Source organism: Rhinolophus sinicus, linkage group LG04 (assembly GCF_036562045.2).
Source record: "Rhinolophus sinicus isolate RSC01 linkage group LG04, ASM3656204v1, whole genome shotgun sequence".
Classification (NCBI taxonomy): domain Eukaryota; kingdom Metazoa; phylum Chordata; class Mammalia; order Chiroptera; family Rhinolophidae; genus Rhinolophus; species Rhinolophus sinicus.
In genome coordinates, this window is record NC_133754.1 from 166,934,748 (window position 1) to 166,960,085 (window position 25,338).

The following is a 25,338-nucleotide window of genomic DNA, read 5'->3' on the forward strand; positions in this document are numbered from 1 at the left end:
CTCTCTGCCTGAAACTCTGTTCTCTTTTCTCCCCTAAACCTCCATTCATCTCCCGTTGAGCCCACATCTGAGAAGCCTGGCCTACCTTTCTTGTCCAAGGGTGGAAGGGGACCCTCACTGTGTTCCAAGGTAAGATATACCATAGACCTATCACAATGTTAACCATTCTGTAATATTATTTAACTTATAATTAACAGTCATGTTAACAATAGCTCCTTGTAACAGGTGTTGTTTAGGCCTACCTCTGAGCCATTTGCAGACATTTTCCCTATTCAAGAGCTTCTTGTGCATCTGCTTGAAGATGCTTTTTGGTCATAGAGCATGTCTGACCCACACCCAAGGCAGGCTGAAGCTCTGCAAGGTTAACTTCAATCAATGAGACGTAAGAGTTGTTGGATAAATAACCCATATTTGTATCGCTATTGGGACAATCCTGAGTCGTGTCTCAAGGACTCCCCAGTGGGATTGAGTCCCAGTTGCTCTCAGAAAGAACCTATTCACTAACACACTCTTTTATTATCTTCTGCCCTTCCCTAGGTCACTTCACTTAGTTACTCTCTCACAGCTTCTTCCATCCTTTCTCAAATAAACCACATGCACACATAGTCTCGTCTCAGGTCCTGGCTGGAGTAACCCACAATAAGTCACAACCATTCCATTAGCACTTACCATGAGCTGGATGTTGGGTGAAGCTCACTATGTGGATTATATATTTTCATTCTCTTAGCAACTCAATGAGATAGGTGCTAATCCATAAAATTGGGGTAATAATACTTACTCATAGGATTGTTGTGAGGATTAAATGGGATAACTCATGTAAAGAATTTAGAACTTGGTATGTATGATAATGCGTGTAAAGAGCTTAGCACTGGAAGAAAAGATCAATTTGAAGACTTTAGTACAGTCTTTTGCAGAGTAAGTAACTGGTCATTTGTCCAAAGTCACACAGCTGCTAAGTGGTAAATTTTTACCGAAATCTGCCAAATTCCAGAGCTCTCAATTATTATTTTACACTTGCTTATCAGTTGTAATCTGCTATTGCACTGCTCTCCACAGCAGATTGAAAGCACAATGGTATAAAGAACTGTGCCGATTATATTCAGTTTTATTCCCAGAAGGTGGCATTCAGTGGATAGATAGCAAGACATTGTATAAAAAATAATTAATTCTTTCCTTCCTCCCAGCTCAGTCATTTATATTTGGTTTAGGGTACTCATTACTCAAAATAATTCTTGGGGTATCAGAGTAATCATAAAAATTATATATGAAAAGAATGTGTCTTTCTTGAAAAGCCTATTTTTTATGTTTATTTTTCCCCTGTTCGGGATAATAGTGTAGATCCATCACGGGAAGGAAGCATCGTTAGGGGTAAGACATGCTGGTTTTGAAGTAAAAAAGACCGGGTTCAAATCCAGTATTTTTAACTGTATGACCTAAGGGAGAAAATACTTAGCCTCTCTGATTTACAGTTTTTTAATCTATAGAAGAAAAAATAATTATAACTCCTATACTAGTTATCTATTGCTGCATAACAAATTAACTCAAAACTTAGCAGCTAAAGGCAACAGATATCTATTATTCCACACAGTTACTGAGGGTCAGGAGTATAAGAGTAGTTTGGCTGGGTGGTTGTCGCGCACGGTCTCTCATGTGATTGCAATCAAGTTGTCTACTAAGGCTGTAGTTATCTGAAGGCTTGACTGGGGCTGGAAAATCCACTTCCTAGTTCACTTGCATGATTGTTGGAAGGGGTCTGAGCTCCTCCCCCATTAGTCTCTCACAGCATGGCAGCTGGTTTCTGCCAAAGTACAAGATCTGAGAGGGAAAATGAGAGAGCACCTAAGAAGGAAGCCACAGGGTCTTTTGTAATCTAATTTGGAGGTGACATACCATCACTAATGCCATATTCTACTGGTCACATGGACCAATCCTGGCACAGTGTGGGAGGGGGCTACAGAAGGATGTGAATAGCAGGACAGGATCCTTGGGGGACATCTTGGAGGCTAACTACAACACCTCCCGTATACAGTTGTAGTGGAGAGTTTCATGTACCTAGTATGTAGTTGTCTCTCAAAAACATTCTGTTTTTTGCATTCAAGGGAAACTACATAAGTTCTGGAACCTGAAGAATACATTCAGCAGCCCAGAGTTTAGTTGTCACCCCAGTCTATCACCATGAAACAAATCCAGTTACTAAACCTCACCCCCTGCTGAGGACTAACCCAGTGATACCAGTAACAGCCAATCCCGATCTGCAGGGCTCCTTTCAGTTTCCAACATGTATTTACACTTGGGCAAGTTTTCATTTTATGTCAGAACGTATTTCCAGCTTTCATTTTATGTCATACTATATTTCATTTATCTCAAAACTCCATGGCATATTCATCATTACACTTTCCCAGCAAGGACCATGAGCCTTAGGAAGATCACATGATGTGTCTAAGGGCACACAGCTACTAAGTGATGGAGTCAGGATTCACACCCAGGTCTTCTGACTCCAAACTCTATTCGTTTTTAATTATTGTATGCTGCACTAGCAGCAAGTAACTCATTTTATTTAAAAAAAGAAAAAAGGAAGTAGGGTGTTGTTGTTTTTGCCCTTTGCAGTCACTGCTGTACATGCGCACAGCAGTTTCCTTAGGGTTCTCTTACATGTGACTGTCACTTGTGAAGTGGCCCAGCATCTCCCAGAGCACATCTCGGTCAGCACACAGATCCCTGCAGTGCTGGTGGATTGCCTCAGGGGGTTGTTTTCTCTTTACAGCACCACAGGCGGTGGCTGCTGCATTTCACTTGCTCTTTCTCATCATTTCCCCCCCACACCCCTCACTATGCTCCACACAGGCACACACCCAGGGAGAAGAAGGTGAACAGATAAGATCTCTCAGCCCACAGATTCCCGGTAATTAATAACAGGCAAATGCTTTCTGTCAAGGGCCTCCCCAGCCGTGGGGTGGTGGATGAGGGCTGTGCATGTAAGCGGCGTGGGTCTCCAGCCAGCAAAGAACTCAGACAGAACCTGAACCCACCAGGTCTTGGAGCCCCGAGAGCAGGTAAGGGCACACAATGCAGACCCATGGAGTGTGGCACTTACTCCAGGGACTTGGACATGCTGCATTCACAGGTCCTGAGGACAGCTCTGGTGCTGTCAGAGGGGTAGGCTCACCATTCAACCTGCCAAGTACAGCATCAGGGAAGCAAGGGCATGAAGATCTGGGAGCACAGCCAGGCCCAGGGAATGGGAGTGCTGACGGCACAGTGCTGGACACGTCCCCAACACCCCGACACCCTCTCACCCAGTCTCACCTGCAAACCCACCTGTGGTGGCCTGGGAAGGGCTATTCTTATCCCCATCTGACAGAGACTTCATGACTCAGAGAGGAAATGACTCAGCCAAAGGCTGACAACGTACAGTTGCCATACAGTCATGATTTCTAGGCTATTAATTAACTTTCTAATCATTTACACGTAGGAAACTGGCTTCTTGCTTGGGACCCATTGCTGAATCTCTGTATAGCAGTGCTTATGAAGGATTACTACGCAAACCCTTCCTCTGCCCCCGGGGTTGATGCTCGTAGGCTTTCCCTCCTCTAGTAAGTGTGGGGGGTCTTCTGAGGGTTACAGCTCACTCACAGCAACTTGAAGAGGTCTGAAATTCTTAAAGAAACACAGCAAAACCACAGTGAAGGAGCAGTGTCTGGGTGGAGGGAGGTCAAACCAGGCCCTTGCTAACGAGCTGTCCTTGGGCATTCATTCCTCTCCTACCTCTTTATCGGCAGGGCCAGTGGACTGTAATTTCAAGAGATGACCTCCTCTTGCTCCTTTTTTCAAGCAAGAGTTCTTGATAGAAGGAGGTGTTCGGAGCAAACAGGAGGGGCAACCTCTCTCTTCTTAAAGTCACCAGGAGGGACACCCACTTAGATGTAGGTTTCTAACCATCCCCTCAAAACACCTTGCGAGACTGAATAGTGATTATCTAGGGGAGCATGAACACACAGGCCAAAATAATCATATGGGATAAATAGTATAAAAGCAACATTCATTATGTATAATAAAGTAAAATGATAGAAAGGACAAGAATTGAAAATATGCATAGATGCAAAGAACAAAGAATATCGATCATGTGAAATGCAAATAAGTTACACAATTCCAAGTAATGATTTTAGAAATGAAAAATACAACTGTTAAAGAAAACAAGCTATGAAACAAATCTACTGGGGGGAAATATCAGAATGATTACCCGGGAAGATAAGTTAGTGGGATGAAGGAGCAGATTCCCTCCTAAAGTCATGGGGGGGGGGGGAAACAAAACAAAACAAAAGCTAAGGGAAAACAGAAACGGAATTGCCAATATTTAAAAAATAGCAGTTCAAGAAATAGAGAAGTAGAGAAAAATGAAGAGAGAAAAATACTTTCTGAAAACCAACTGATGATGTCCCAGAAGGCCCTGCCTCTGTTTTGAAGTTCCACTCTAACTAGTAGTGTGAATAGCAGACATCCTTGGTCTATCCATCTTCAAGGTCATGTATCTAAAGTTTCTCCATGGAGTGTAGTGTTTGGAATAGACTGTTTTTATATAAACGCTTTATCCCTGGTTTGCTAGGTGTTTGTTTTTTGTTTTCTCTTGTTTTGTTGTCATAAGTAGACGTTAAACTTCATCAGATAATTTTTTAAAATAAATAATTGTAGTTCTTCATCCGTGATGTAATCATATTAAAGTTTTCTTTGGTCTATTATATTAAGATGGACAAGTGATATTGATAGATTGATTACCTGCTGTTGAAACATGCTTCCATTGCCAGATAAACTATACTTCCATATAAGATATATTTTTAACCCACTTTTGAATTGACTACATTCAGATCATTTATTATGTTTATTATTGGCTATTCAATCTGTGTGTTTTGAGAGGATGTGTTAAAAAAATCTCTTACTATAATTGTTGATTTATCTGTTTTTCACCACAGTTTTATAATTTGCTGCTCGATATATTGGGAGGCTATATTCTTAGGAATATATGTACTCATGATGGATATTTCTTCTTGCTCTATTGTTCTACAATATGACATGCTTGTATTTCTTTTGAGATACTGTTTCGTTCAGCTTTTTTAAAAAAAAATGTTTTTGTTTTTATATTGTGGCAAAACACACATAAATATAAAATTTACCATCTTAACTGTTTTCAAAAATAAAATCCAGTGCATTAAATACACTCCCACTGCTGTACAACCATCACCACTACCCATTTCGAGAACTTTGTAATCATCTCAAAACGAATCTTCTGTGTTTAAGCCTGCCATCCCAGATTTCATTTGGTTTATATTTGCCCGATATGTCTTTTTCCATCATTAGATTTTGAAACTTTCTTGTATATTTTTTTACTTATGCGTGCATGTTGACAACACAATTTGTCTTTTTTAAAATCTAAACTAATACTCTTCGAGTTGGTGAGTTTAACCATTTATACCTATTGTACTTGCTACATTAATACTTTTTCACTATTTTATTGCTGCTTTCTATTATAAAATTGTTTCAGGGTAATCTATAACTAATCAGTATATAAAATTTGATTTATCCAATAGAAAAATACCTTGTATCTTTTTTCTTTTCTGTTTCCCAGTTTATATTAAGTTAATATCAGTGTTTTGTTACACGGTTAGTATTTTCAATGTGTTAGTATTTACGACTTGCATGAATAGGAAAGAGTGTCTAGCACATACTTATGTTAATTTTGTCTCTACCCCCTTTTCTCACCTTTAACTCTGCTGTGATCTATTTGTCTAAAATTATAATTCTAAATTATCTTTCTATTTTCTTTAGTCCTTTTTTTTTTAAAAACAACTTTATTAGGTAACTTCATCGTTCTGCAATTCCATACCTCTTGAGTTTCCCTTGTGGGTTTATTTTTTTCTCTATGTAGGAATTTCTATCAGGAGTGTTTACAAAGTGGGGTTTTGTGTAGTACAACTACTGCGGTTGCTGCAGATATGTTGTTCTTTTACTTTTGTTTCCTACACTACCTTTAAGAAGTACCAATAGGATGGTCATCGACTGCTCCAGCAAGGAAAGCCCAGCAGGTCCCCACTGTTCACTTCCTTGTAGGTTAGAGTGCAATGGGCCCTTAGTTTAAAACCACAATCTCAATTTGAAAATCCTAATGTGTCCACTTCCAGAAATGAATCTCAGTGCCAAATCTGATTTAGTGTCATACCTTCTCCCCATTCCATCTTGTGATGTTTTAGTGAAGCCTGCAGTGGAATAAAGGGCATGTTGGCTTCTTTGTTTCTCTGCCCTACACTTCTCCAACTGTTCCCCACCCCTACCCTCACCATCAAGCCCCTTCTGGTTTCTGTTTTGTTTCCACCAAGATCTCAGGTTGAGGAGAAAGAGGAAGGAGAGATAAAGGGATAGGTAAGTTGTTACTTGAACAAATTCCCTTTTAAGCTGTCTCTAGGCTCTCTGGACCAGGCAAATGTCTAAATTTTCATGGAATTTTTGGAGGGTCCCTCTTAGGTCCCTGTATCTTGCGGTTCCTGGGTAGGGGTGGATGTAACATTCTTTTAGATGGTCCCTTTCAACTCTTTACTCAGTCCCAAGCCTCCCAACCACCACCACCACCATCAGTTTCCTTCCCCCACTCAAAATGACACCATTAAGGAGGTTGGATGATACAAGCCCCACCCCACTCTCCTCCCACACTCACAGAATTTTCTCTCCCATAGGGCCCATCACTTGTCCACAGGAAATATCCACAAATTCCTTGCTCCAACAACCTGGGAAAGTAGACTGATACCAAAGCAAACATGCTCTCCAGGCTCTTAGTCTCTCATTCTCTAGGCTCCTCAGGCAGAAGGGACACTGATTTCTCCATCAACCAAACACAGGGACCAGACTTCTCCAAGTGGATCTATTGAAGTCCCATCACTTGTCTTGAGTTGAAAAGAACTTAGCACTGGAGCAGTTCTAGACAAAGAATTCTCTTAACAAAATCCATACTCTTATTCTGAAATGCTTGAGGGAATTGGACTGAGATAAATAGCAGCTTGGGCTCTTAGTATCAACTTGCCTAGTTTCAAAAGCTTGTGTTATATGATCTTGGGTGAGTTATACATTTTTCTCTATGTCTCAGTTTCATTATCTATAAAATGTGGGTAATAGCAAGACTCAGCTATAGATTTTCTATGAGGATTAAATATGAAAATACATGGAGAACACTTACCAAATACACTGAAAGTGCCTGCTGATATTCTATGACAAACTGTAAATCTCTGTATAAATAGTAGATGCTATCATTATAGCAAAATGATTCAATTAGGTTCCTCATTATGATTTTGAAATCAGAGTTCATAAATCTCCCTGAATCTGTGAGCTTAAGTATGCATGAGTATGAATCAGCTTGAAGAAAATTTCTGAATAATTTTTATCATTATTTCTACATAGTTTTCTGATAAATTGCAAATGATGATCAAAATTGCAAATTGCCCTGATAACATTTCTACAAAAAATGAGTAGGGCTGCTACTCCCTCACTCTCTGGTGTGATCATTTATCTCCTTGGCTGCTGGGAACATTGACAACAAGGGCTTGGGCTACCCTTTCTTCCTCGTGAGATGACAAGTACAAATTCCTCAAAATCTGGTTCCAATGTCATCTTCTCAGTGAAAGCTGACCTTGACCAACCCTCACGAATAGAAATGTTTCCTTCCTGCCTCCGCAGTCCCATAGTATTGTGCACAATTCCCTCTTCTTGTCTGGGTACTGTTCTTTGTACCTCCATTTCATCCACACTCAGTAGCTCGTGTGACCATATACTCTGGTTTGTCTGCCCTCCCCATTGTGATAATTTTGGCTTTCAGACCCCTACTTGTATCTGACACCTCAGGGTCTTCTTGTCTCTAATATTATTAGAAATTTAGAGCTAAATAGAGGTGGAATTAGAAGCCAAGAGAGCATAGAAAAAGGAATCTGTACACCTGGAAGTGAAGAGGGTGGAGAAGAGAGGAAGGCAAAGGGTTTGAGATTTGTGTCTTGAAGGCAGAAGTGTTTTCTGGGTAGAGACAAACAAGTGTCAGTTGGTTTAAGGCAGATAGAATGGCTTTGGCAAAGCACAGAGAGGCATGGAAAAGGTGTCCATGACGGACCATGAAGACAATTAATGGGTGGGAGTGTAGGATTGGGGGGTTGGGAAGAATGACCGAAGGTGATACTGGGAAGAATGAATGAAGGTCAGTGAATGCTAGCTTAATGAGCTTGGGTTTTGTTATTTACACATTGGGGATATCTACGTTGTTAAAAAAGGAGGGGTGGGGGACAAGGTAGGAGCTATTTCAGAAAGATCATTCTGTCTGCCATGAGGTCGGTTTAGAGGGTACACTCAATATCATCAGCCTGAAAGGGTCAGTTCTTCAGTCTGTAACAGCACATAGATATCTCCCACTCCTTTAACACCCACCTGTTACGGCTGAGGAATGCCTCCAGAAATCAGATAGATGAGGATTCTTTGCATAGAGTGTGCATATGGGGAGTGGGGAGGTAATGGGGGTGCAGGGAAGAATGCACAGGATGTTCGATCCCTGTGAATATCGGAAAACGAATACAGCCAGGTCTGTGGGCTTTATCAGGAAGCAGACAAGATGTCCAGAAGGATATTGCTGTGAGGCACACGACAGGAGGGGCCCAGGTGGGGAACACAGGCAAAAGAGATGGAATCCAGAGAGATACAGAAGGATGCTATCTTGGACCTTGTGGCATGAATAGGAACTGTGCTTTGTCAGTCTGGTTATTTGTTCTGATGCTGGCATTTCACTGGGCTTGTTCCTGCTGTTTTGCAGACAGGAGGGTAGTCACTGGGTTATGTGCCCCTCCTTCTGGCCAGAAACCTCTGTTACTGATTGGAGGCCACAGCGCAGGCCAGCCTCTTCTGCCCCTCGCAGCAAGGGATGGCCGGTGGCAAGAGTTTGCTCAGCATCTTAGTGGAGAACTGGACCCTGGCTTTCTAGGTTTTTCCTTCTTCCTCGAAGGCCCACGACCTTCGAGTGACTGGTACAGAGAGGTGGATTATGGGTATAGAGTTCAAGTGCTGCTATCTTTTTGGCTGATACTGCATTTTTCTTCCAAGTTCATAAATATGTACAAACAAGACTTGATATTAATAACTATAAATTCATTCTCTCGCCTCTACAGAAAAGGAGTTACCAGAAAGCATTTCATCAGTATGGAATCCTAAGTGTGGCCCAGGGTCATTTGATTTCAATAAATCAGTGTGGCTAACTGATGGCTTCAGAGACTTTCTATTTCCAGGAAAGCTGACAAGATGATGAGAAAAGCTCTTAATGACTAATATCTCATGGCGGAATCTTAATTACCACAGAATTCATAGGAAGTACCTGGTAGCTCTACAGATGATTTGATTAGAAACCACATTTTAAAATCTCTCCTGGATGAGTCAGTTATAGCATCCTTTGGGAGCCAAGTCTGTGTGTAAGGTCTCATGCCTGCAATAAATCTCAACGTTGAAGAAAAACAAAATTTCCTCAACACCTGCATTTTCAATGTCTAGCCTAAACAAACAAACAAACAAACAAACATGCCACTTTTTTCTTGACTAGGCTAAGACTAGGCTGGAGTTAAAATGCTTGTCTAGTTGCTATTTCTTGTCATTTGTCAATCACTATAGGTAGAGATCATGTAAAATCCCATGATATGATATATTAGATGCCACACCATGTAAAGCCAACCTCTTTATTCACGTATATACTCAGCAATCAACAGCCACTGAGCCCCTGGCACAGCTGTTTGCTAAATGCTAGAGCAGCAACAGTACCGAGCAAAACCAAATGTAGTGTCTTGCCTACTTGAGCTCACAATTTATTGGAGCCGATACGCCTAAGCGAAAAGCTACCCAAATAAGTATAAAGGAGCAGATACTGGGTCAGCGATACAGGCAAAGCATGACATTAATCTGTATCACTCAGAGAAGCCTGGCTTTCTGAGAAAATGGTCATTGGGCTGAGGTATGGAAGAACAGTAGGGGAATGATTTAGTGAAGGGAGGCCAGGAGAAGGGATGTGAGAGAAGGTGGGAATTGTATTCTGGGAAAGGGAAAAGGAAGCACAAAGGCCCGCGGGCAGGATGGAACTGGAAGATGGCATGGCTGGAGAGCAATGGGTAGTGTGTGTAAGATCTATCTATCTATCTATCTATCTATCTATCTATCTATCTATCTATCTATCTATCTATCGTCTATTTATAAATAAGCTCATTGTAACTACCCTGTGTGCTATGTACCCAGATGAAAAAAATCAGACAATAAATGTTAAACAGAACAGAAAGGTTGGAGTAGTTTAAAAGAGTCTCAAGATGTAGGCTGGAGTCTCGACTGAGAGAAATTGGGATGGGGGTAGGGAGTGGTAGGTAGACGACATTTAATTTATGTTGGAGGCTCAGAGAGCACCCGCCGGAGGCGATGGTGTGTGAACTGAGAACTGAAGGGCCAGGAATTCCTCGTGAAAATCAGGCAAAGGGAAGTGAAATCAAATGATGCAGCTCAGGACGGTAGGGGTGGAGGTGCATGAGGGCACCTGCAGAAGGTGAGGTGGTAATGTAGGTGGAGGCCCAATAATAAGAGGCCTTGAAAGTCAAGCAAAGGAGTTTCAACCCCAAGAGCACCAAGGAAAGAGGTAATGGGGGACGCTGGGGAGTGTTGGGGCCTCTGGTGAGCGGGAGTGGACCTGCCCAATGCAGGTGCAAATTCAATGTATACATCACAGCGTTGGCTACATAAAATCTACTTGCAAGTCTTTACCATCTTGCCTTGAACTGGAAATGCTTCCTGTGAGGATAAGTGGACAAAAGATATTTTACTTCAGTAAGGGAGACAGGTGTGCGACTGTGTGTGTACATGTGCATGTGTGCACGTCCAAGTGTGTACTTATGTGTGGAGAACATGAGTGGGGGGAGAAGCCTGAGAAATGGGTTCCAGTTTGGAACGGCCTCTGGATCTGGGGTAAATATGCTCTTTAAAATCCCTTCAATGGCCAAGAGAACGTAAACTCCCCAAGAGTTCACACCCCTTTATTTCCAGACACCCCCCTTTTCACACTGACATGTTCTCAGCTGTCACTCCAGTCAAAGTAGGTCACCTACCATCTCACAAACATGTGTGGCTTTCGCATCCGGGGTTGTTTCATCCCAGGCATCAGCAATATCTAGCTTCTCAAATCCTTGCAGATATCACCTGAAACATTACTTCCAGGAAACTTCCAGATCCCGACTGTGAAGGAAGCCCTTTCCCTCTGCGCTCACATGGAACTTGTGTACGTGGGACCGTGTCTGAGTCACGGGCCCGACACAGGGTAAACAGATGTTCAGTACCTATTTTCAAATGAACGAACAAATACTATAATATTTGTGTTCATCTTTTCTTTGTACTTGGAGTGAGATCTCAGGAGGTGTCAACTCTGCAGCCCTCACAGTGCATGACAATTAAAGGTGCTTAGTTCTTATAAGGTTTACAATAAGATGTAGGTGCTTAGTTCTTGTAAGGTTTACATGAGTGAATCAATAATTGAGACTCAACAGAAACCAAATTTGGTGACATCATCCAATGGTTTCAATTGGCAATGGAACTATTTCCCTGGGGGTAGGTGCTGGAAATGTGCGGGGTGTTTCTGGTTGTCTCAGTGGCTGGCGGGAGCTCAACTTGCATTTAGTGGCCGAGATCAAGAAGGACAACTACCCTGCAAATCAAGGGAGAGTCTGGCATGACAAAAGCATTTTTCCACCTCAAATGCCATCTGCACCACTTAGGAAGAACTGCCCACTTTAAATGATGTTGAAAGACGAGAAGATATTTTGAAGATAGCAGGAGACCCTTTACCTCTGGGGAAATTAAAACAAGAGAATGTTGTCCTAATGGCCTCTCTCAACCCTGCCCAGCCCTGTGATACTAAAATCCTGGGGAATGTAAAATCCAGGCCAAACGGTCCAGACACAGGAGACCCACCCCTTGGCTCATGTCATGCAGGGGCAGCCTCAGAGATCCCTGCTCCCAGCAAAAGGGCTTAGGGCTAGACTGTGCTTCTTCTGGCCAGGACAGTCGGCTGCTCCTCTGCACATATTTCCTCTTGGAGAAATCACTCAGAGGAAATGCACATATCTATATTCGTCACATAGATGCTATCACAAGGCATGCTACTAGACCATCCTAAGGGATTTTCTATTATGTGTCTTCTAACTAAGCCAATAGCAAGAGTCAGCCATGGAAAGCAAAGCATTAAATGTGTGGAGGGGAAGTTGAGGTGGCGGCAGGCATGAGGGGGCAGGATGTCTGAAAGGAGACGTGACCGACCTCACAGGACTTTGTGAAGCCTCCTCCCCCTTCGTTATGATGGAATTGACCACTCCCTCCCTTACAGTACATCTATATACTTTTATATAGATATAGATTGATATAAATATTACATTTGTGTAATAAATATTTGATATGAATAATATAGCCATATTCTTGGTCACCAATAATCTTATGACAAACATTTTATTTTGATGGTATTATATATGATTTTATATAGTATTAACAATTATTAATATCAATATTATTATTGCCCATTATAATATTATTAGAGTAGCAAATTTTTTATGATGAACAATGATCGTGTATCTTCCCTGATAGTCCTGAAGCTCCCTGAGAACAGTGATAATATTCTATTTATTCCCAGGTTTCCAGTACCTAGGAGAACACCTGGCCACTTCCTTCCTTATACTTCATATACATTCCTGTTTTGTTTGAAAGCACATATGATTTTTTTTTAAAAATTCCATCCTTGACACAATCTATAGCTCTTAAGAGCAGTCCCTATATTGTACTCACTTCTGTGTCCCCAGAACCTAGCTGAGTTCCACATACTCCGCAAAATTTGACTGAATCAAATTAAACTGAATCGGTGAGAATAAATCCAGCACTGGAAGCTCTAGTATGAATCATGTCAATTATGCATGATGGGGCTACTGAAAAAATATACCGAAGAAAAGGGACTAACAGAGCTGAAGGAATAAAGGGGCGCTAAGAAATAGCGCAGGAGAGAAATACAGCTGCCTTGGAAGAGAATGAGCTTCTTGATGAAGGAAGTGCTAAAGCAGAGGGTGGAAATCTTGGCAGAAGAGATTTAGAGACTCAGCCACCAATACAGAGCAGGCGGACTTGTCCAGAGACATGCGATTGGAAACATCCCAGGAGCTGATGGAAACATAAAGTTTTATCTGGTTGCTCTAAAATGCAGATTCATTCACAGAGTCTCCGGAATATCCTGCCCTACTAGCACAGTCCAGTTCAACATACTAGAGAGACACTAGGGATCAATAGAGAAATAAAATATATTCCATGCCTTCAGGTCATTCCTAACCTCCCTCTTCCTCATGATTATATAAAACAGGAAATTCTTTCACTTAGATATTTTGAGTCAGATTTCTAAAACTTAAAATCAAGAGAGTCTGGGCTAATAAAGGCACCTACTGTTGCTTTCCCCAACGTATCATTAAAAAGAAAAAGCTTCTGATCTCTCAAAGGAATTCTAAAGACAATCCACTGTTTTGAAGAGAAGGGTCCATTAAATATTGTTTCCTTCCCCTTCCCTTTATAAAACTTCTTGGAAGAAAAGATGATACAGGAACATTTGTGACAACATGAATGGATCTTGAGAGTGTAATGCTAAGCGAAATAAGTCAGACAGAAAAAGCAGAGAACCATGTGATTTCACTGATATGTGGTATATAAACCAAAAACAACAAAAGAACAAGACAAACAAATGAGAAACAGAAACTCATAGACACAGACAATAGTTTAGTGGTTACCAGAGGCTAAGGGGGGTGGGGGTGGGGGGTGGGAGATGAGGGTAAGGGGGATCAAATATATGGTGATGGAAGGAGAACTGACTCTGGGTGGTGAACACACAATGGGATTTATAGATGATGTATTACAGAACTATACACCTGAAGTCTATGTAATTTTACTAACAATTGTCACCCCAATAAATTTAAAAAAAAAAAAAAAAACTTCTTGGAAGGCTACTAGTAATTTCAAAGTGTGTTTGAGAAAAGTTGATTGATTGCAGTCAGCAGTTTAGAAATGAGACCATTTTAATTGAGATCATTGATTGACCAGGATGCTTGTTCTCAATCAACAAGAAGCAAGCAGAGCTGCAGAGAGAAAAACTACTCAGGACTCTTCGCTCTGTCCTGCCACCAATGGCCCTGTCCTTTGAGACAATGATCACAATTTGACATGGCCTCTCCTTGGTTCTCATTCTGAGTGACAAGAGGAATCAGTGAGCGTAACTGATTCCAGCCAGTCCTTTCTCCACTCCACAGGGGGGAAGATAACAGTATTGCCTACCTGGTTTGTGTCTGAGTTTTACTGTCTGTCTCTCTGAAGATACAGAGTCTTTGTGGCAGCAGTGTCTCTTCCCTGTTGTGGCCAACACTCTAAACGTCAACAACCATCTTCTGCAATCATGAGAATACTGGCTCCCTGTTGGCTTAATGATGTCACATTATAATGATGACAGTAATTATAATCGCAACCTGGGTATACATATGCTTTCCATGGAGAATATCAGGAAACTTCTGTGTCCCCTTTAGAACTTCATGTTTCAATTAGTATGTTTACAATGAAAGCCTGTGAAAAAATTACTCAACCAATTCCAGCGCTAAGTAGTTACAGTCCTCTGATCATTCACATTTCACAGGGAAGTGAAATACAGTCAGACTCATAATGTTTAATCTCTGGAAGCCAAATCTATAAGAATGTGCGTCAGAAAGGTCTCTGGTCAAAGGATGGATAGTCTATAACATGTTAACAAGCGCCCTGCTTTGGCTGCAAGTGATTTACCACATTCAGTCACATTTATCTCCAACAAAGAGAAGTTGGGGATGTTCCTGATCATTTAGGCTGACAACTACGAGGGCCTGAAAAATAGTATCAGTTGAGCACTTTATTCCAGACATTATGCCACGACTTTTATAAATATTATTGCATTTTTCACCACAAAACTCTACCCATTTTACAGATGAGGACACGGAGGCTTGGAGGGACAAACTGCCCAAGCGACTGATGATGGAGCCAGGATTTCAAGTCCAGGGTGTGTGCTCCCCACTTAATAGAGCGAGTGCTTCTCTGATTTCCTTCACCTGTACTTGGTGCATCCCTCTAACAGACCAGTTCCTACATGGGCTGTCATTATTTCCTTAAAACTTTGCCTACTCCACCAGTTTCTAAACTCTTAATTTTGCTAATCTCTCTATGTAGTGAACATTGCTTGGCTATCAGTAGGAATTCAGTAAATGTTTGTACAGTAATGGAATAAATGCATGGAAGGGAGGGAGGGAGGGAGGGAGGAAGGGAGGGAAAGAAGGAAGGAAGGAAGGAAGAAAGGACGGAAGAAAGGAAGGAAAGAGGGAAGGAAGGAAGGAAATGAATAAAGGAATGATCAAACAAAAGCACCTAAAATGAATAGTTTCTTCCCTAGATTCTTATTTGAAATCTTTCCTAGAGGTTTTCTAATTTGCTTTTTCCCAGCTGCCCTGGAGACAATGTATCATAATTCACTGAACTTTACAGAATGGAATTCTGGGCAGGTCCTTTAGGTACAAACCTGACTTAGGCCAAACCCTTCTCAGAAATGCTCATTATGTAGGGAGGCAGGCAGGAACATAGTCATGTGACTGCAACTGGTACGTGACAAAGGTATGCGAGAAGAATTCCTTTGAGCAGAATTCAGTATTTGAAGATTTCACAGAGCAGTTAGTGCTTGAGGGGGGCCATGAAGAATGAGTAGGTTTCCAGAAAAATCAGTGTTTCATCATCAGAAAATTTCTTTCTTTCTCTAAGGTTTGCATTTTCCCTGCGTACTCCTCAACATTTCTCATTGGACAGGAAAAGGATTGAGAAACACCACGACAGCAAGCACTGTCTATGACGTGCGAGCGGAGCCAAGGTGACATGGCTGGGAAGAGTCCACATCGAGGCCCTGCATTCTGAGGTTATCAGTGAGTTCCCACAGCACCATGACTGTTCCTAAGAGCATCTCTGTATTACTGAGAAACAGTCTACATTCCTTACCACAGTGCACTCAGCGACTCCCCCTGCAGAGACCAGCTCTTCCTCCTGTCAACTGTGAATGGAAGTAATTTGTTTACGGTTCACACAGATCCTATCAGGCCAGGAGGAGACAAGGAACCACATCTTATCATCCCATCTGCCCCTGCCTTTCTGTGGTATCCATGCCTGTGTTATAACCATGGAACCCAGACACTCGGAGCAAAACAGACGTGTGGGCTGGCCATATAATCCTCTTGTTCCAAACTCAGGTCGCCCTGGGTGGAGAAGTGGCCAAATGAGATAGCATACGGTTAAGACCCAAGGGCATGATGAAACAGAGGCAAGCAGGGGCAGGGAGACCCGCAGAGAACTCACGTGCACTTGGGGATTTGCCCACAGCCCCAGAGCCGGGGGAGAAGCTTGAGGGTTGAGGTGTCAAGCCAAAGGGTGTTCATGACAAGAGATGACATTGATTTATCCCCCAAAGCTCATCAGATCCCAACTGGCACTGTATTGACGACCACAGTCTTCGGTCTCTTCATACTTCATGAACAAGATGGTCTTGGTTCTCTCCTGCATCCTGACAGGTATGGGTCTCATCATCTCTTGTCTAGAGTGTCGCAATAACTTCCTAATGGTTTTCCTTGCTTCTGCTTTTTCCCACCTCGACTCCATTCTGCATGTTACAGACAACTCTACCCATGACCGTGCCCTTGAAACCCATCACTCACTCTCCATCATATACAACAGCTCTATCCACAGAATTCTCTGGGATGATAAAAATGGTCTATAAATGGCACTGTTCAATATGGCAACCACTAGCCACATGAGTCTATTGAGCACTGAAATATAGTCAGTGCAACTGAGGAACTGATTTTTCCTTTTGTTTAATTAGTTTATATGTAAAGAGCTGTATGTGCCTAGTGCTATCACGTTAGACACTGGGAACCGGCAGGACAGTGTCCAAGATCCTCAGCCTGGCACTGAAAGCCTCTTAGGATCGATCTAGTGCCACTCTACAAACCTGTCTCGTTTCTTTACCACGTTTCCAATTGCATTTCCCCACAAATAAACTAAACTCTTTATTTTAACCTCTATGCCTTTGCTCAAGCTGCTCCCTCTAATCAAGCATCCTCTTTCCCATCATCTACTTAACACATTTCTATTCAAATTGCAAGATCTAAATTAAATGTCACATCCTCTGGGAAGCCTGTCTAAACTTCTCTGCCTTACATAATGAGTCACCCCCCCACCCCCAGCCCCGTGTTCCCAAAGCTCACTGCATCTGCCTCTATTAACGTATTTATCACATTGTATTGTTATTTGTTTACCTGGGTCTCTCACCCACTAGTCTGGGAACTCCAAAGGGCAGGAAGCCATTCTTATTCATTTCTGTAACCCTATACCCAAGGTAGTCCATGTTGCTTAATGTTTGGTGAACATATGCAAGCCTGCAGAATGAATTCTTCATTTAATCAATCAGTATTTAGCTCAAAGAGCAACCTGGACTGACAGAGACTTTTGTAAACTGTTGTAACATCAAAGCCACTGAGGCCAACCTGTTATGTCAGGGACAGTTTCATATCCATGCAATGATACATCTAGTTAAATGGAGGGTCCACATAGAACTCTCAAGTCCACTTTAAATGTGAAAACCCTTGGACTTGGGTGGATGGTGTGCTCAGGGTTGGGAGGTGAACCTGGAAGAGGCTGGAAACTGCAGATGCCTAGGATAAAAAGCCAGCATCCTGAGGCGTCTGCATGCTCAAGAATTTTGAATAGTTCCTTCAAGGTGCCTTTAATAAGCCAGACACAGAAAAACAAATATTGCATGACCTCACTTCTGTGAGGACTACAGCAAACAAACAAAAAATAACCTTATTATTCTTTACTTGAGAGTGGAGGAGGTGCTGCTGTACAACACAGTGCCAATGGTTAGCAATACGGTATTGTGTTCTTTAAAATGCATTAAGCACACAGATCTTATGCTAAATGCTCTGACCACGCACACACACACGAGAATACAAGGACATTTGTGGAGGTGGTTAATACGTTTAGCCCCCTCATTGGGGCGATGGTATCACGGGTTATGCATCTGTCCAAACTCAAGAACACGTACACATTAAATGTGTGTAATTCTATTTTTAATCAAGTATACCTCAATAAAGCTAAGTATCTATCTCAAATAAAAGTGAAACTATACTAAAATAAAAGGGTGGGAAGAAGCACTGTATTACCTTCTCCTCTATAAAGAGAACTATTTTTGAGCTCTCATGTGCCATGTTTTATTTATGTTATCTCTTTTGACCGTTCTAAAAACCCGGTGACATTGTTATCTACCTTCTACAGATGATGAAATCTGAGCTCAGAAAAGAGAAATGATTTTGCGAGCTCTTCCATATGGTGAATGAAGATCGGACTAAAACTCAAACCTACTTCTAAAACACAACTCCCCAGTTGCTTTGTATCTACAACTGGAGATATCACATGGGAACGTGTCTAATTTATGTTCTGAGCCCCCTAATGCCTGAAGAGGTTTGATATGCTCCCAAAGTGTTCAGGAAAATGAGAGTTGAAAAAGCCCACACAGTTACCCGTTCTGCCCCCCGCCCCCCATTTCACACTTGGGAAAACTGAGACCCAGAGAGAGGCAAGCACTAACTCAATAGCGGAGCGAAAACGGAGTTGCTAATCTCAGGCTGGGGTCTTTCCAGCTTGTTTTAAGGTTCATTAAAAAGATGAGCTTCTGGTACTCTCCCTGCTGTGCATCACTGTATTAGCCAGGCTTTCAGACACCAGCAAGCACATGCCTTGCTGGCCTCAGGGTGCACTGGCATGGGCCTTCCAGAAAGCACTTTAGCAATCTGCATCAAGGGCCTAAATTTGCTCAAAAGAATTGACTGAGTAACTAGTCTCATTTCCTGGAAGTCATCCTGAGGAAATCATCCACAATGTGCCAGTACAGTTGCCTGATGACCCTGGGATCAGAGGAAGCAGAGTTTGCTAATTATTCCTGCCAGTGCACCAGAAAACTCCCAGCCACAAAGGTGTGGCTGGCACGAGTGGGTCAAGATAGCCTCTCCCATGAAGCCTTACTTCCTCGGCCAAGGTTTTTAGACAAAGTGCATGGAAGGTTATTCCAGGTGACTGAATAAGCCAGACCTGACTCTTGTGCAGACTTTCCATATGGATAAGAGAAAACCTACCAACCCCGATCTTCTGAAGTTGGTAATAGCAATAGATGACACTCCTGCTCCACGAAAGCTCCCTCTGATGCTTTTCTCCTGCTCTCTGAGTTTCCATCTAAGTAATATCAAGGAAAACAGGAGTATACGTTACAGCTGAAGAGCTCACCAATAAACTCTATTTCACGAGAAAGAGGAGAAACCACAACGTTTTTAAAAAGGCTTTTACAGACAAACTGTTTCTAAGCACAACCACGCTCCTGAAACACTCGATGGTCTTGAGATGCAGGATGCTGTTGGAGTTTATCTAAGACTTCAGATGCTATGAAGACTGGCCATTATCCTTGCCAGACAGGCTTGTCCATCTTCCCATCAGTTGCAAGACATTTAATAAAAACAGGCTGCGTTAATTCATGCTTGTTTTATGGACTGCTCCACAGGGCCTCCACTGGGTAAGCCTGCAACACCCAGCCGTGCATGGCAAATGGCTAAGCAGATGGTTTCAGTTTAGATAGTGGCTGTCAATGGTTTGGTGCGAACAGCTCTTGCAAACCAGCATGAAGTGAGCAGATTGCATGGTGGCTGGGAGAAGCATATGTAATTGGAAACAGTAGCCACTTACAATGGGGGCACATTTTCAATCTTGATCAGAGTGGCTCCAGTTTGGAAAAAGAACACTGATTAACCAAATGTGTTTTTGGCTGTGATGAATCCATTATTAAGAAAGTTTGGGTAGTGTCTCAAGAGAGTGCTGGGCATGGCTACATGAATCAAGAACGTCTGGGTCCCAGAACTAATCCTGTTCCCTGGAGACTGGGAAGCATTGGGAGAAATCGGGAGCATGCTCGGAAAAGCCCCGTCAGTAAGCTGGACACAGCAAAGCTGGAGTTCTGGTGGCGGAAAAGGTCAGATAGCTCAGGCAAACTGCTCAGGCATGGAAGACCAGAAACGGCATAGAGCCACATGGGTTCTTTGGGGAAACAGAGAACCAGTGTGGGTGATTTGGGGAGACCTCACAGACAGACGACATGGAAAGTCTGCAACAGATGGTGCAGCCATGGGTCCAGGGTGAGATTAAAGACTGTGGGTCTTGAGGGGAAATAGTATGGGTAAGACAGAGGTATTTCCCAGAATGACTGTGAAATGAAAATATTAGCTGGAACAGTTACAGGGCAAATGGACCACGGCAGGGGTTGGATCGCTGACTCAGAGCCACCTTTGCAGAATATGCAACTTCAATATTTATAAACATTTCTTGAGTAACTCTGAGCACCTAGGCCCTGAGATATGCTGAGGACACAAGGATCAGAGACAGGGGTGACCCTCCGTGATCTTTTTCTTTCTTTTGCCTGTAACTCCAGGTCTTCCTTGGCTCCATCAGCATCTCTCTAGGAAAGATTCCGCTGCCCTCTATGATTGTATCAAATTCTCCCACTATTCAGTGCGCTGAGTTGTTACCGTTCCTAGCGTCTGTAAGCTTTAGTTTTTCATATATTGCATGATGATTTGATTAACTCCCTTTCTAGGCTGTACGTACCATGACATTCGGGAGCATTTCTGGGTGTTTTGTTTTCCCCCTCCCATATTTTGTATCTCTCAGGGAATAAGCACACAAGAATATTTGCTTAATTAATGCATGGGTGAGTGAAAGGGCAATAAATGATTTCTTTTCTCAAAGTTCTCAGAACCCATGAAATAAACAGAGTTATAATGCCGAGGTAGAAGGAAGTGCCAGGCTCGGGGCCCATCCCAGGCCATGGGAGGGCAAGGAAGGCTTCCTGGAGGAGATGACCCTTGAGTTAAGGTTTGATACTTAAGGTGAATTTGGCTCAGCAAAGCTGGCTGGAGGGCTGGGGAAACTTGATGTTGCTCCTGAGAGATGGAATGAAGCTGCTTCAATGCTTTCTGCCCAATGCTCCAAAATGGAACCAGTATTGGGTGTCCCTGGCCCAGCTATGGAGTGTATGGGGTGGAAAGGCAGGGGTCCAGATAAGGCCTGGACAGGATAGAGAACCAGGCGGTGTAGGTACATCAGTCTTTCTTGGGGAAAATATTGCCCCTCTGTCAGAGTGATTGTAAAATTGGCAGAGCCGGACGCCTGGTTGCTGGTGTCATGGGGGCAACAGAGAGGGACCGGGCCCGCCTGAGCCCTCTGAATCCACAAGACTTGACTCTGGCCCACATTTTCCCACAGTGGCCTATCCTGGGCCTGGCACCATCTTTGCTGGGTGTCAGGAAGGCCGGCTGCCCAGCCCAAGGCACTCTTGGCACGGAGGGCTGGACTGCGGCCGCTGCCCACAGATAGCCTGGCTTTCTGTGATAGTAAGGTGCTATCTCCTTGAGTCAATTTCCTCTGGTGATAACACTCACTCCATGCAAACAGCCTACGTGAAGGAGCCATTCTTTTCCCTGCCCATTTCCACAGCCTGGCTCAGCTCTTTTGACAAAACATGGGTTGTTGACATGACAAGGTCACCTAGGAGTTGTGAGCCACACGTACACACTGGACTGAATCAAAGGAGGCTTCATGCCATCTGGCCCAACACCCTCACTGACAGATGAGAAATCCGAGGCCGAGAAGAGGAAGGGACTAACTCAATGTCCCACATAAAATCACTAGCACCTGAACCACCTGAGACTCTCCCTTCAGGTGCTGAGTCCACAAAGGAAACGATACAAGAAATAAGCCAGCATCTGAAACCCGTTTCAGAAAAGTAAACAGTTAGGTTGGGTCTTTATAGTAATCATACTATTGGACACTTTACCATACCTAGAGACCCAGCTGCGTGACTTCAGGCAAGTTGCTTTACCTCTCCGAATCTGTTACAGAGGGATGAAAATGACCACGCTTCTCACATTGTCCCTGTCCTTGAGAACTTCAGTTATCTGGAAAGACAGTGCTCCAAACCAATCATGATATGAATACAATTCTAGAAATGTGTACATGGTCCACAATTAGTCCAGGGGATGAGAGTGTCTGGGAGTACCAGAGAGGGCTTCTGAGAGGAGGTGACACTTTTGCAGAGTTTTTAAGTAGTTCATCACGTAGGTATGATGGATGAGCACTAAACCATAAGAGGAAGTGTACACCCAAAGGCATGTGGGAACTCCCGCCACATGTTGTGATTGGAATAGCAACTGCCAAGAAGTGGACAGGGGCTGTAGCGTGGGGCAAAAGCAGGAGTTAGACTCCAGATTGTGAAGGGCAGGAGAATGGTGATCAGATCTGAGACGAAAGCAATCACTCTGGTACATCACGTTCAACACGAAAATAATCAAGTCAACAGCAAGTGAAGTTTACCTCTCTGAAATTGGCCGTAAAAACTAAAAGATTCATTGTCAACATATCTTATGTTTCCTTATATCTAAGTTGTCAATTTGAATTGTATTGCTTGCATAGTTTAAGTTGGGTATAATAGTTTTAAAAGAGCGACAATTATAAGGAGTTTATAACTACTTTCATGCTTGCATATAAAGAGAACCAGGTCAAGTTTTGTAAAAGCTCATCTGGAATTTGCTACAGAAGATGGAATATTTGGGACTGGATTGGACTCAAGAAGTCCAGCCAAGAGGATGTTGCAGGTGAGAAATGGTCCAGTTGTCCAGGTAAGAAATAGTCCTTGAGACAGAAGAGAGTTTTAAAACGCTGGCTCCTGTTCATACGCTCTGGGGACGACTTCAGTTTCTAACTCACATTATTAGTATTTAACTTGGCTGAATAAAACCACTTCTCAGTTTCCTCTTCTGTAAAATGGACATAATAATACCATGGAGCTACCTCATTGGATGACTACAAAGGTTCATAAGAATCCAGATGAGGTACTTAGCCCAGATTTTGGCTAAAGGATGTGTCCAACAACACCTGAAAATGTCACAGCAAACAGCACCAGCAAAAGACAAGGATTGGACCAAGGGTGATGTAAACTAGACCGTCTTAGCACATGTTGACACATGATTTGGGTGTGGAGGGCGAGAACAGAAATTGGGGGAAGGGGAATCTTTAGGATGGAAGCCCCCGAGAGCTCCGGCGTGCAGTCAACAGGGCCCTGTGGTCAGTTCTGTTCTGAGCATTTCTCTGATGCTCAGCCTGCCCTGTGGGGATGAGTGTGAGGGATCTTAGCACTTACAGCCATAAGGTGAAAAAGGATGCCTTCATGTCTGCAACTGGGCCTCGCCTCACAGCGTCATTTACTGACGGCTGCAGGGTTTCGGTTAGAAGACCTGAGCGTCAAGGCTCCTCTGCCTTCTTTTGAAAAGTGAGCACTTCCCACGGCACTGCTTTGGTCAAAGTAAGACATCCCTCAATAACTATTCCTACAAATCTTCAGATCTCCCAGGCGGGGGCTGGATATTTTCCATCCACCTCTAGTTGCTCTCCCTGTACGCTATACCAGGAGGGAAAGACGATTACAAATGTAAATTACAAATTGGGAACAAGCTCTTTTCACATTGTAACATTTAGAAAAAATATAGTCAAGGGGTGCTGTCATTCTTAGCCAGATTTCACAGTTTTGAACCCTCCATGTTTGTCAAAAATTGTTATTTCCTATAACTTCAATAGACTTGGGGAAATGTTCCAGTCTACTAGCTTTGCTGAGGAGGAAAAGTACATTGTTTTAACTTGAATATTCCTTTGTATTGGAGCAACATGGTGCACCTGGTCAGCTTAAACACCGTTTCCAAAGAACTGAAGAAGTGCAGGCTAGTAGAATTTGAGAATCCCTAACATGGAAATTAAAGAATGGATTTTATTCATTCATGCATGCATGCATTCATTCATTCATTCATAATGGAAGAAATATTTATCTATCTTTAACTTTTTGCCATATCCTGTCATCTGTGCTGGGGATACAGCAGTCAGCTCAAACCAGAGTTTAGGACCTTGGGGACCTGCTCCTCCACTACGGAAGGCAGGGATTAGTCAAATTCAATTAATAACAGCACAATTGCATTTAACATTGCAAGTGGGATAAGGGGAAGTATGTGCAGCTGTACGAGTGTTTATTAGAGAAATTTGATCTTCTCTGAGGGGTTTGAATCATAGCCCTACCACTTTCTAATCACATGACCTTACCAAGGAACTTCAATGTCCTGTGCCTCAGTTTCTTCATCTGCAACCCATAGCTCTGCCTCTCAGGAGTGTGGTGAGAACTATAGGAGACACAGTATGAATATGCCTGCACAAGAATGGGCTATAGTGAGTGCTCAGTAAAGAATCGCTTCCTTTGTTCTTGCTTCCTTGAGGTTATTAATACTTCAGATGAAAACCAAGTTCTTTTCAAAATTGTCTGTTTTGAAATTATAGAGGTAGGAATTAGTCTATATTTTCAGGTTGACTACCTCACAACCAAAATTCCCACTCTGTCTCTCTGTCTCTCTCTCCCTCACACACATCACTCTAGGCCTGGGCTCCAGGACCAAGAGAGGAGGAAGGCAGGGTAGCACTTGGTCCCAACATTTGGAAGCAAACCCTTGACACGATGACGAAGGCAGTTCACAGCACTCAGTGCTGTTCCCCTCTACTCACTGTCCAACGGTTCTCCATGTGAATTCTACGACTGGCTACGTGCCTCTTGGGCAAGAAACAGGAGTGGAGCACTGCTGATACCTCACCAAAGCGCCTCCTCTCACTCACTGGTCACTCAGATACTGAACAAGGGAAAAGTCATTCTATGGTCACCAGCCCTGAACCGAAGTGGTGGCTATAAATCAGCTCTTTCATAAAATGTGGACTTAACCAAACCGAAAAATGCCATGCATGGAGGAAAGCACTGAAAAGAAATACACCAAAGGTATAAGAATGGGAAATATGATTTTTTTTCTCCTCCTTTTACTTCAATACATTTCCCTAAACATGACTGATATTACATACTACTTTTTAAATGTGAAGGTAAAGACAATTACTAAAGAAATACAACTGTGAGCTCACTGATAGACTAAGTTGAGCAGATCTCAAAAGCACGACAGTGACTCTAGCACAGACACCCTATTCACTTTGCCAAAGCAAGAATGCCAACTCTGGGATATAATTTAGGTGGGGGCTTCTCTGACTCTCCCCCCT

At 42.8% G+C, this 25,338-nt stretch overlaps 1 long non-coding RNA gene across 4 annotated transcripts; it reads left to right on the top strand.

Annotated features, from left to right (window-relative positions):
* On the top strand, positions 1–22,868 carry LOC109448632 (uncharacterized). Of its 4 annotated transcripts, none has more exons than XR_012495881.1 (5): positions 1–129; positions 15,062–15,133; positions 15,883–16,040; positions 16,580–16,679; positions 18,442–22,868. It is a non-coding gene; the product is annotated as an uncharacterized LOC109448632 (long non-coding RNA). The 4 variants fall into 4 exon arrangements; XR_002137556.2 differs by having other exon boundaries at positions 16,588–16,679; XR_012495882.1 differs by having other exon boundaries at positions 15,883–16,033; positions 16,588–16,679.
* The last annotated feature ends 2,470 nt before the right edge of the window (positions 22,869–25,338 follow it).